The sequence below is a fragment of the Labeo rohita genome, unplaced genomic scaffold (assembly GCF_022985175.1).
Source record: "Labeo rohita strain BAU-BD-2019 unplaced genomic scaffold, IGBB_LRoh.1.0 scaffold_222, whole genome shotgun sequence".
Taxonomy (NCBI): Eukaryota; Metazoa; Chordata; class Actinopteri; order Cypriniformes; family Cyprinidae; genus Labeo; species Labeo rohita.
In genome coordinates this window covers 1-7,840 of record NW_026128462.1, presented here as the reverse complement: position 1 = coordinate 7,840, position 7,840 = coordinate 1, and the positions used below count along the sequence as shown (strand labels likewise).

Below are 7,840 nucleotides of genomic sequence, written 5' to 3'. Positions count from 1 at the left end.
ATCTCTTCTGGAAGCTGGTTCCAACTGCGGGCAGCATAATAGCTAAAAGCGGATTCCCCTTGTTTTGTGTGAACCCTTGGTATGACTCGATCCTAATGATCTGAGTGGTCTGTTAGGTTTATATTCAGTGAGCATATCTGCAATGTATTTAGGTCCTAGGCCATTGAGTGATTTATAAATGAGTAAAAGTACTTTAAAATCAATTCTAAATATAACTGGAAGCCAGTGTAGGGACCTGAGGACTGGTGTGATATGCTCAGATTTTCTGGTTCTAGTCAGAATCCTGGCAGCAGCGTTCTGGACGAGCTGCAGCTGTCTAATGGCTTTCTTGGGAAGGCCAGTAAGGAGACCATTACAATAATCCACGCTGCTTGTGATAAAGGCATGAACAAGTTTCTCCAAGTCTTGACTGGAAACAAAACATCTAATTCTTGCAATGTTTTTGAGATGATAGTATGCTGATTTAGTTACCGCTTTAAAATGACTACTGAAACTAAGGTCTGACTCCAGAATCACACCAAGATTCCTGACTTGGTTTTTAGTTGTTTGACCCCTAGCATCAAGGTATGCATTCACCTTAAGAACTTCCTCTTTGCTTCCTAATGCAATGACTTCAGTTTTCTCCTTGTTTAACTGAAGGAAGTTCTGGCACATCCAACTGTTAATTTCATCAATGCATTTGCAGAGGGAATCAATGGGGCTGTAGTCATTTGGTGGTAAAGCTAGGTAAATCTGGGTATCATCAGCATAGCTGTGATAGGCAATTTGGTTCTTTCTCATTATTTGAGTTAGTGGGAGCATATATAGGCTAAACAAGAGCGGCGCTAGAATTGAGCCTTGAGGGACTCCGCATGTCATGGACGTCCACTTAGACTGATGCTCTCCTATACTCACATAATAACCTCTCCCTTCTAAGTATGACCTGAACCAATTGAGAGCCATCCCAGAAAGCCCAACCCAGTTTTCCAGTCTCTCTAGAAGAATGTTATGATCGACAGTGTCAAATGCAGCACTAAGATCTAGTAGTACCAGCACTGATATTTTGCAAGAATCAGAATTTAAGCGAATATCATTTATTATCTTAACGAGCTCTGTCTCTGTACTGTGATGCAGTCCGAAACCAGATTGAAAATTGTCCAGGTATCCTTTTGAGTTTAATTAGTTCTTCAACTGATTGAAAACTACCTTTTCAATAATCTTGCCTATAAAAGGAAGATTAGATATTGGTCTATAGTTGCTCAAAATGGTGTTATCAAGATCTTTTTCAGAAGGGGCTTAACAACTGCAGTTTTCAAGGAGTTTGGAAAAGTCCCAGAAAGAAGTGAGGTGCACTCTAAAAAACGCTGGGTTGAGACCGCTGGGTAAGAAAGTTGGGTTAATTTAACCCAATTTTGGGTTAAAACTGGTCTTAATTTATAACCCAGCGGTGCTGGGTTAGGAACGCGGACTCGAGAGAGAGCAGGCACGTCGTGTCCACTGTACGTCAAAAAGTGCGAGAAGCGGCCATTTTCTCAGCGTCTGCAGATGGAAGCGAGTGAAGGACGATTTTCGGTAAGTAAAGATTAAAAAAATGTAAAATCATCATTCATTATGTGTGTCCGGGAGTATTTTGAGACTTAATGGGACGCGGGAAAAGTCGGAAAAGAGCTTTTATTGTAAAATACGCTGACGCCGTTTTCGCCTCAGAAATAGTCTTAACGGCCTCTTCTACTGAACGGAAGAGATAGCTGTAATACAACGTCTGTGAGTTTCATATGTCATATTTAAACAAGATTTAGGTGTTAATATAGGATTGTTAACAGATTTACATGTTAATTCGTAAACTTTTTTTTCCGCGATTAAACTGAAAGTAGTTTCCTAAAGAAAACGGCGTCGTGTAATGAAGACTAGCTTAATTATTTTAAGGCTCATTAAGTTTTAATTGTTAAAAGTAATGTTTTGCATGTAATATTTCAGACTTGTTGAGCTTCGAGTCTTCATTTTGTCCGCGCCGGGAGTTAACGGCAGGGAAGACCGCGTGTGAGAGGAGGCGATCGGCTCGGCTTCTTCAGAAGAGACGGAAAGACAAATAGAGGTCATAATTCCATATAATATCACCTTTTTTGACTATTAGTAAAAGGATGATTGCATTTTTTTTTTTTTAGAGATTGAAAGCCAGAGACATATGAGAGCTTCATTCTTTCAGGATTAATGCGAGTGATTTTTAGAAAATACATGTTTCTGTTGTCTTCTGCCTGTTTACTTCACATTTTGATGCAACAACAGTATGATGACTTGTTCACATTTTATTTAAACTGTAATAAATTAGCTCAAAAGGGAAATATTTATGATTAATTATAACTGGTTATAATTGATTATGAATATTTAATCAGATCTTAGAATCAACTGTAGCAGAATTAACGTTACAATTATTTGATCTGTTCGTCCACCGAATAGACAGTATAATCATTCATCAATTCTAGGAAAAGTTACTTTCTGGCCAAGAAAGAATACATTTCCTACTTCAGTTAGTACTAGCAGTAACTTAACTCGTAGTAAATTCAAAATGTAGCATGTAGCAAGATCAAATATTCAGTGACTTCAAATTGTGAGCAGCACACAGAGACAATCAATTGTGAATATATGCAATTTAATAAATGGAACTACAGTTAACATACAACTAACTAAGCAAAACACGTGTACATATACATAGAGAAAGAGAGTGAGAAAGGAGAGAGAGAGAGAGAGAGACAGACAGAGAGGCAAGAATGGCAGTATTTAGCATCAGTTAACCAGCGACCACATGAGAATCATCAGAGAAGCAAAATCACCTTAAACAGGGGCTCAACTTAAAACGCGCATCTAAATAGTTGTAAAGGTTACTTGCATTGGCTTTGTTGCTGAACAAGAGTCCTGATGCGGTAGACAATGGAAGTTCTCGATGAATTCCTTTAGGTGTTCCGGAGGTTTTCTCTAGTTCGTTCGAAGATAGGAAAATCCACAGCGAGTCGACAAAGTTACTTGAAGATAAACTACCGGAAAATTGACTCAAGGGAAGAGTCTTGGAGAGTGTCTCGAAGGGTTTTAGCCTAGCGTGGGTTGGTGTTAGGGTCTTTTGATAGTTTCCCTACCACACCCACCTTTGGGTGAATTGGCCAATACAAAGTTTGTATTGCTGAGCGGGAGAACTTCTCTTTGTCTCCATTTATGGCCCATTTGCATGTTTATTGCTGGCCTGGGGAATTGATGCAGTTTTACCCACAATGTAGTACAAACAGTATGATGCATTTTCTAATCGCATGGTGTACACCATTGTTCAGAAAATAAAGTGCAGATTGTTTTGATACCAAGAATGAAACATCTAGAAGGTATTAAACCAGAGATACATTCATACATTGAAAAATACACATTTAGAGATCAACTAGTACCAATAAAAAGGGGTAACTGGGCTAATATAGCATAGAATCATACAAGCAACACATGCATATACCAAGTACATTTATAGCTGGTTAAATATAGTCTAAATAAAGACAAAGGTTTCTATGTATGTGCGTTATGTGTATTGGGAGTAGTCTGCCAGCCACCAAGGATCTGAGGTGCCTGGTACTGGTGATTGCCTCCCTCATGGAATGCCTTTGAAGTCCAATGGGGAGACAAGAGTTGATCTGCTTAGCATCTTCGTGAGAGTGAGGAGGGAACCATAGACCATTAAACACCCATATAAATGTAGAACGTGAGGCCAGGTCTGTAATTTATATGCAAATGTCAAAAGGCTAGAAGGCTCTCTACAATGTAAATCCTAAACGATCATCAATGATCCTAAGCAGACGCTACAAAACCATTGATGTGCGTTTTTTGCAGAACTCAACTTTGAGGCTAACACCACAGGCACCTACTTGTGTGAGGAGGCGATTTTTCTGAGCTTTAGAAAAGAGGGAAAAGTGATTTAAGGCAAGTAAAGGTAATAATTTAATGTTATCTTTTATTTAATTTATTTATTTATTTGTCTAAGAGTAAAAATATGTTTTATGTAGATGTTCAAAGCCAGAATCAGGATAGATTCATTCTTTTTTGATTGATACAAGCTTTTTGTAGAAAATACATGTTTCCATTGTCTTCTGCCTGTTTACTTAATATTTTGATGCAAAAATAGTATGATTACTTGTTCACATTTTAATTAAATAATTGATGTGCGTATTTTTCATTGCAGAACTCAAATCAGCTCTGGAGTTAACGGCACGGAAGGCCGCGTGAGAGAGGAGGCGATCTCCTCAGCTTCTTCAGAAGAGAGGGAAAGACAGTATAAGGCAAGTAAAGGTCATAATGTCATAATTCCATATTATTTATTTTTTTGACTAGTAAAAGAATGTTTACTTTTTTGTAGATGTTGAAAGCCGGAGACATAGGAGAGCTTCATTATTTCAGGATTGATGTGAGTTATTTTTGAAAATACATGTTTCTGTTGTCTCCTGTTTGTTTGCTTCACATTTTGAACAGTATGATGACTTGTTCACATTTTAATTAAACCGCTGATGTCTGTGTTTTTAATTGCAGAACCTAAACCAACTTTGGAGTTAACAACAAAGAATCCTGCTTGTGTGAGGAGGTGATATTCTCAGCTCGTTCATAAGAGAGGGAAAGGTGGTTTAAGGCAAGTAAAGGTCATAATTTTTTTTTTTGTTTGTTTGTTTGACTAAGTGTAAAATAATGTTTTATGTAGAGGTTAAAAGGCCAGAGACATTGATGGGAATTATGTTTTAGAAAATAAATGTTACCAATGTCTGCTATTGTAGTTTTCTAGAGCACTGTGTTAGACAAAGACAATAAACAACCACACAATATGGCTGAAATTATAAAACAGTCTAGTTACCCATCCTTACAGAATTGGATGCACCTCTGTTTGAAAATGGTTACATTTGAACTAAATGTTTTCTTTTTAAATGTTTTTCTCTTTTAGGCCACTGATGAAGAGCAGGTGGTGACTGGGATGAATGCTGGACAAAGAGGAGAAATGATCTTTCCCCCAAACTGATGCAACAGTGGTTTTAAAGGAGGAGGCCACCCTGGATAATGTCAAAGATGTTGCACGCCTTTGCTGAGCTGATGGGACTTCATGACTACATCAATTATCTTAAAGAGATAATGAAAATTGGCAGTGATGCATTTTCTGTATGCGATCATGGACTATGAAACAAACCGTAAGTGTATAGTCTAAAAACAAAATGTCAAATGCTTGTTCTGTGTTGTTCAGTAGAAATGGACTTCACACTCATTCATACACATGCTCACAATACTTCACACATTTGCTTGTGTTAAATGTTATAATGTCAGTGTTAATGTTGTGGTTGTATTTTTAGTTTGTTTAAAAAAAAGAAAAAAAGAAAGAAACTATTAACTAATTGTACAATTATTGTAAAGTATTGTTTTTGTGCAGTAGTTTTATACAATATACAGAATTTACCAGACAAAATAGTCAGCAGATGTTCAGTGGTTTATTTATAAACTCTGTACCTGCTAATGCCATACTTTTTCTGCATTTCTTTTCACATGCATGTTACTTTTGAATGTTTTCTCTTGTTGTAGTTTTTAATAAACATTTATCTTTTGATAGTCATTCTGTGTGTGTTAAAGTGATTTTATAATGATCAAGATTTGTAGATTTAATGCCTAGCTCAATTTTGGGTTCATTTTAGCCTAGCAGTGTAGTAATTTTAAACCATAAAAAAAGCAACCCAGCATGCTGGGTCAATGATTCAACCCAACTTGCTGGGTCAAAACAACCCAGCGTTGGGTTCGTCCCTTTTTTACCCAGCGCTGGGTTGCCAAAATAACCCAAATTGGGTTGTTTTTAACCCAGCATTTTTTAGAGTGTGTTTACCACTTCTAAGAGATCTGCTTCTAAACAGTTAAACACACTTTTGAAAAAAGATGTGGGAAGTGTGTCAAGGTTACAGGTTGAGGATTTAAGGTGCTGTACTATTTCTTCCAAAGTTTTGCTATCAGTTGCTTCAAAAACAGACAAAGTGACTTATTTCTGAAATTGCGGTCGTATCTGTCTGGAGAATCTCAGTCTGGATCTCCTTCACGTGTTGTCTCAGGGTAGACAGGCTCACAGAGTTAATGCTGGTCACCCCCAGGTTGAATAGAGTTCCAACAGCAGCGGCAGCTCCGAGCAGAGCCCCGAGAAAACGTTTGTTGCGTCTGTTGTGTCCACTTAACTCTGACTGGGTGACAGTCATCTTCTGCAACTGAGTGAGCATGTGTTTGGTGTCAGCCTCTGCGTGAAGGAGGGCATTCTCAGTCCATAGGGCAGCTCTCCAACTGTAGTGGGCTGTCGCCTGGGGGTAGTGTGTTAGGTAGACCTTTCGAGGGTCAAGTCTGACAAACACTTTCTGAGTGTGAGTCCTGCAGTTGGTGATGAGGAGTCCAGCTTGGTCCCTCAGTACAATGCCTGATGCTGGACCCGGTGAGGTGATATCAGGTTGCAGCTGTCCTCGGGTTAGCTGGAGACACAGAAGGGAGAGCCACAGCAGCATCCTGATTCAGAGAAGAAGAAGAAGAGAAAGAAGAAGAAGAAAGGCAGTGGGTCAGTGAGGGAGGTTCTCGGCTGTTCAGGACAGTTCTTTGTTGCAGAACTACAGCAGGTCCTACTAAGCACTAGCCCCCCCCCCTGCCTTTCCCTGCCAGCAGCCACATGTCTCTTGATCTGGTTACGGTGGACCCATTTGAAAACTGGATCTTTCTGTCCCCTGCTCAGTTTGATCCGGTATGCAACAGGGGATAGTTTGTCCACAATCTCGTGAGGTCCTGTCCAGTGTGGCAGGAACTTCTTTGACAGCCGATGAGAGGTTGTCTGAGGTGGCTGTGCGTACTGGTAGTACCAAACCTTGTCACCCACATCCAGTTCTGCGTGTGACGCCTTGCGGTCGTAGTATGCTTTTTGGCCTTCTGCACTCTTTTGGAGTCGTTGTTGGGCGAAAGCGAATGTGGATCTCAAATGACGGCGTAATTCATCAAGGTACTGATGTGTGGTGTAGGCAGTGACAAGGTTTGAGTCTCCTGGCTGGTACAGCAGGTGCAGTGGCAATGTCATTAGCCGGCCGGTCATTAGTTCAAAGGGCGACACACCTGTTGATTCATTTGGAGTTGCTCTGATGGCCATGAGCACTAAGGGAAGTTTCACATCCCAGTCTTTCTGGTTGGCAGAAACATATTTCCTTAGCATGCTGACCACGGTCTGATTAGATCGTTCCACTTGACCCGAAGAAATTGGGTGATGGCTGATGTGCAGTTGAGCATGTATTCCCAGAAGTTTCCAAATCTGCTGCATGATCTCAGCTGTGAAGTGGGTGCCTCTGTCTGAGTTGACTTTCAGCGGTAGCCCGAACCTGGAGAAGATGTGATTCATCAGGAGGTATGCGGTAGTTTGGGCCGTGTCATTGGGTGCTGGAAGGCACTCCACCCACTTGGTGAACTGGCATACAACTGTGAGGAAATACTTGTTGCCCCTTGTTGATCTGGGTAGGGGCCCTACCCAGTCAATTTGCAGGTCAGACCAAGGAAATGTGACTCCTCTGCGCTGCAGTGGAGCTCTGTGGTTTGGGTTTGCCGGTTGGAATTGACAGCAAACAAGGCATCCTTTCACATACTCTGCCACATCTTGCTGCATGCCGGGCCAGTATGCCACTTGTTTAAGTGTCTCGTACGTGGCTCTTGTGCCATGATGTCCCGCACATGCTGCGTCGTGTGCATTCATCAACCAGACCCCCCTTTGGCCCTGCGGCACCACAAGCCTTGGTGCAGCGTTGTCGTCAGGGACATACCAAAGAATGTCGTCCATCACACGCAGCATGGGTTTGAG

The 7,840-nt window shown here is 40.6% G+C and overlaps 1 long non-coding RNA gene across 1 annotated transcript; it reads left to right on the top strand.

Annotated features, from left to right (window-relative positions):
• The first annotated feature begins 1,352 nt into the window (after window positions 1–1,352).
• Window positions 1,353–3,934, top strand: LOC127159506 (uncharacterized). Its single transcript, XR_007826462.1, has 3 exons — window positions 1,353–1,551; window positions 1,957–2,074; window positions 3,841–3,934. It is a non-coding gene; the product is annotated as an uncharacterized LOC127159506 (long non-coding RNA).
• The last annotated feature ends 3,906 nt before the right edge of the window (window positions 3,935–7,840 follow it).